Consider the following 5,153-nt stretch of genomic DNA (forward strand, 5'->3'; position numbering starts at 1 on the left):
TCAGAAAATATATATTGATTTTATATATTGTATTGTGTATAGGTATAACATATTACATAGATTATACACATACCCACACCTGCAAATATATACATAATCTTCTAAATTTTACATGTATGAAATCATATGCTGTTGTCACCTTTTTAAAAAACTTAATAACATATCCTGGCACAAGACTCGAAAAACAGTGGTTGCCCCTGGTGAGAGTATCTGAACTGTTGAGGAATGAGGTAACAGAGCAACTTCCTGGAGGCGGCGGCGAGGCAGTCACTGGGCCAGGGTCTGGGGCCACCCCTCACAGCTCTGCTTCAGGCTCCTGTGCGGGCGTGCAATGGGACATGGCAAACTCGGGCTGCAAGGACGTCCGACCCGGGTGAGGACAGTTTTCTGTACTTCGCCTATGGCAGCAACCTGCTGATGGAGAAGATCCACCTTGGAAACCCCTTGGTGGAGTTCTTCTGTCTGGCCCGTGTGCAGGCAAGAAGGGGTTAAAGGTGGAACATATGTCGTAATAGAAGTTAAAGTTTCAACTCAATAAGGAAGAGAAATAACCTGTCGAAATTATCTGATGACAAATTATGAAAGTGTTCCTCCATCCCCACAGTATAAAAACATTATTTGCATGGGTGCAAAAGGAAATGGTTTGCCCCTGGAGTATCAAGAGAAATTAAAAGCAATGGAACCAATTGACTCTACAGGAAAGGCCTCAGAAGAAATTGAAGACATCATCAAGAAGGGGGAAATACAGACTCTTCAGAACATAACAATATATCTAAGAGTATTCTATGTGCTAATATAAAATATTATTAACACTTGAGAACAGGGATCTGGAGGATCTCCATGTCTGATCCATTTTCAGCAGTGCTCTGAAGGAATATCTCTCTTGGATGATTCCTTGTTTTCAGACTATAAAAAGAAACTGGGCTAGGAGTTAGATAATGTAAAAGGGGGATATGAGGCCCGGAAATGTGTGACAAATGAATGCGAGTACCCCTTCTGTAAACAACACTGAAAGCTCTTATCTTGGCTTGATCGTAAGTGTCTCCTTACTCTGGTACAGGATAGATTTGTAGCTTGCTTGATGACGGTGCTGATGAAATGCTCTGCTCTGAGATTTTTAAAAATCAGCTTAATGAGAGTAATCTGCAGATAATTGACAACAACATTTTGAAAACTGAAAAGATGGTATACTGTTTCTAGAGGAATAAACACATTTGTAGTATAAAAAAAAGAGCAACCCCATCTGCACGGTATACCCTTTTGTAGTATTGGAATTTTGTACTATGTTCATATGTTGCCTATTTAATAAATCGCTTAAAGTTATATAGCTTGAATATCTTTTCATAGTAGCATACACAGACAGAACTCATGATTTTGTGGATATAGGCAGACCATCTCTGGAAGGATACAGAAGAAATGAAGGAAAGCCTCTTAAGGAATGACTTGCTGATTGACCCCAGGCCAGGTATACTTCCTGCATACCTTTTGTGCTGTTTTTGGTTAGCTTGTTATCATGTACAAATATTACACAAAACAGGCTTCAAAAGAACTAGTTCTATAGATGTACCATGACTTGTATAATCAGTTCCTTATTCGTGGATATTTGGGCCATTCTCAAGTTTTAAGGTGACTATTATTATCATTATTATAAACTCATCACAGGGAGGATCCTGTACATGCATCTGTAATACTATGGTGATGTTTCTTCTCTCCGTGTCCCAGACCCCTTTCCTCTGTTATTATCTGTACAACAGATCTCGTGATGGCACTTTCTGACTACTCACCCTTGAATGAGGTAAGTTTTCCTTTATAAGCCTTTGCAGGCGGTCTGGTGGGGAAGGCTAGGGTCAGGTTCCACTTTCTGGAATGTTCTCATGACCCAGGACATGAGTGAGAGATTCCTTTAGCAGAGGACAGGCAGGTGGGGGGGCTGTGTGCCTTTCAGTTTCTCTTCTGCCTCCTGCCACCTGGATGGGCCAGTTCTAGCTTGCAGCTTGCCTGTGGGTGTCCTCATTCATCCTCACTTCCTCTGCCCCTCAGGACCAAACTGAGAGCAGAGTAGCTCCCATCGCCCCTGCACCCACTCCTTCTGGGCCAAATATTAGATTGGAATTTTGCACCTTAGTGTGAACCTATTAACTTAAAGCGGGAAATCTGGTTGATTTTTTTCTTTTGTTTTTTTTTTGTACTTTTAGTAGAGATGAGTTTTCACCATGCTGGCTAGGCTGGTCTCGAACTCCTGACCTCGTGATCCACCCACCTTGGCCTCCCAAAGTGCTGGGATTACAGGTGTGGGCCACCATGCCCAGCCAAGGGAGTAAATTTCATAGTGAAACAGCACCTCACAGGGTAAGTAAGCTTCCCAACATTTGGCAGAGAAGCCTGTGTGCAAAGTGAATTTTCTGCCTCCCAGCAAAGGCGGAAGAGACACCTTTGAGTGGGTTTTCCTCTGAGGAAGAAAGATCCCTGGTAGGAGTACAATTCTAAGAGGACTTCCAGGATTCCAATTTAGTTGTTCCAGGTTGAGGCCCAGACAGGTATTTTTGAAGCTTCCCAAAAGACGCTCTTATGCAGACAGGTTGAGAGCTGGTTTTGTAAAGGCCTAAGGTGTTGTGTTTCCTCTGTACCATGGGTTGGTACAGTCTTCATTTCCCAATCGCCCAGCCTCGCATCAGCACCTGCTGTGTATTCTCCAAGCTTCTATGCTCCCCACAGTCTCCAGGCCAACACGGTTGCATGCCCAAATCCCCTGCTTGTGATTCGGGCCCCTTCACCTCCTGGGTCCCCCTTGTGGTGTCCCAGATGCTGAGGTGGAGGCCCCAGGGACCTTCGCTTAGGCATTAGAGGGAGCATGGCTGGCACTAGCCTAACCAGCGGAGACCCTTTTGCCTTGGTAGCCAGATGGGATGCAGAGGGGCAGGGCAGCCACAGAGTAGAACCACAGGCTTTGGGGACGCTGCAGAGTGGTGGCCCAGGCTGGAGTGTAATGGCACCTTCTCAGCTCACTGCAACCTCCGCCTCCCGGTTCAAACAATTTTCCTGCCTCAGCTTCCTGAGTAGCTGGGATTACAGGTGTCTGCCACCACGCCCGGCTAATTTTTGTATTTTTAGTGGAGACAAGGTTTCACCATGCTGGCCAGGCTGGTCTCGAACTCCTGACCTCAGGTGATCCACCAGCCTCAGCCTCCCAAAGTGCTGGGATTACAGGCGTGAGCCACCGCCCCCAGCCTTGGTTGATTTTTTTCTGAGATATAATGGTCCTGTCTCCATTCTTCCATTGCACCCCCTCATCCTGCCCCCGTTCCCTCTTACTGCTTTAGCATGCCTTCTTGCCTATTTCGTGTATGTATTTGTACAGGATAACAAGCAAACAAAAACCAGCACAAAAGGTATGCAGGAAGTATACCTGCCTGGGGTCAGGCCACAAGTCATTCTTCAAGAGGCATTTCCTCATTTTTTCGCTATCCTTCCAGAGATAGTGTGCCCATATCCACATATATGGCGCTGTGGGAAACTAACCTAAAATATGTAGGTTTTTTTTTGTTTTTTTTTTTTTTTTTAACTGATCACAACTTAGAGCTGTGCTCTGTCCAATCTCCCATCTCTATGAGGGAGGCAGAAAATGAAGAGGTCCATAGCTTTCTTCTCATTTTTAGCTGTTAAAAATTCTGGTGTAATCTAGTTTAAAATTTCAATCTTTTTTTTTTTTTTTTTTTTTTTTTTTTTTTTTTTTTTTTTTTTTTTGAGACGGAGTCTCACTCTATTGCCAGGCTGGAGTGCAGTGGCACAATCTCGGCTTACTGCAATCTCCACCTCCTGGGTTCAAGCAATTCTCCTGCCTCAGCCTGCTGAGTAGCTGTGACTACAGGTGTGCAGCACCACGCCCGGCTAATTTTCATATAAAATTTCAGTCTTATATCTACTCAAACCACCCACCCCTATCATGACCTGGGAACACCTGCAGTGGGCAGGGGGCATATCTGTCTTTTACTCCTACTCCCCCACTTTTCCTCTTGGAGTAGGGTGGTCATGATCAGGTTCAATGACAGCTGTGTCCCTCTTTTATCAAAGCTGGGGACTGGGAGAGGCCATGAAGAGGAAGGGTAACTATCTCCCTACTGAACTTCCCACGTTATAGTCCTTTCTCTGTAAATGGTCATGGCCTCACTGGCCAACACTAACCATCTGAATGGCTGGCACCCTAAAACAGGCACTTTGAGGCTCGCAGGTAAGTTCTTCAGAGAGGTTCTCTCACATACATGGCTTCCCCAATGTGGCAGATCCAGCTGCAGGTTCGCCTCTTCCAGCCCTTTCAGTTTCTGCCTCTGTGTACACCCCACAGCCTCTTATGCTGGGGTCTCTATGCCTAGTGACAGAAAGCAAGACAACTCAACACTGCCACCTTCCATGGTGTCCACGTCCCATGAGAGACTCACATGTCCCTTTCAAGCCAGACTCTGTCATTTCTCCCAAGGCTCTTTGCGCCTGCTCAGCAGGCACAGGGCAGATCAATGCATCGACTACACCTGAGCAGCTGACCAACTGGGAAATGAGGCACCCGCCTCCCCTTGTTGCAAGTAAACTCCAATTTATAATGATGTTTCTCTTGGGGCCCATTTCATTTGGCCTGTGGAGTGAGGGAATAGAAGGAAAAACTCTAACACTCCTTACCAGACCAACTAGGATGGGAAGGTGGGGAGTGTGTGCTGATAGCTACAAGGTCAGTTGTTTCATCTTTAATAAAGCCCTAGAAAAAAATTCTGGCCTGTTGTTGGTGGCTTTCTCTACAAGGCGCATTATTTATCCTTCATTGTCCTCAGCTTTGCCCTTCTAATTCGGCTCTAACAAACAAGAAAGTCCCAGCCAATATACCATTTTTTTTTTTTTACATAAGTAGCATCCTGATTGCATGGTGCTGCATCTTGATAACATCTTAGAGATTATTTCATATCAGTTGACTAAATTGTCTCTTTAAAAAACATTTTAAATTATTTCATTATATTGATATGTTTCTAAATTAGTACCTCTTCAGGGAGTATTTAAACACTTGTTAATGTTTTATTTTTATATTTACAACAAAAAGATATCCAATTCATAGATTGGGGGTTGGATGTGTATAGATAAAAAGAATTATCCACATAAAAGTTAGACTA

General features: G+C 44.3%; 1 pseudogene; it reads left to right on the forward strand.

Annotated features, from left to right (window-relative positions):
* The first annotated feature begins 338 nt into the window (after positions 1 to 338).
* On the forward strand, positions 339 to 799 carry LOC101043900 (gamma-glutamylcyclotransferase pseudogene; annotated as a pseudogene).
* Positions 800 to 5,153: the final 4,354 nt, after the last annotated feature.

This window comes from Saimiri boliviensis, chromosome 1 (assembly GCF_048565385.1).
Source record: "Saimiri boliviensis isolate mSaiBol1 chromosome 1, mSaiBol1.pri, whole genome shotgun sequence".
NCBI lineage: Eukaryota > Metazoa > Chordata > Mammalia > Primates > Cebidae > Saimiri > Saimiri boliviensis.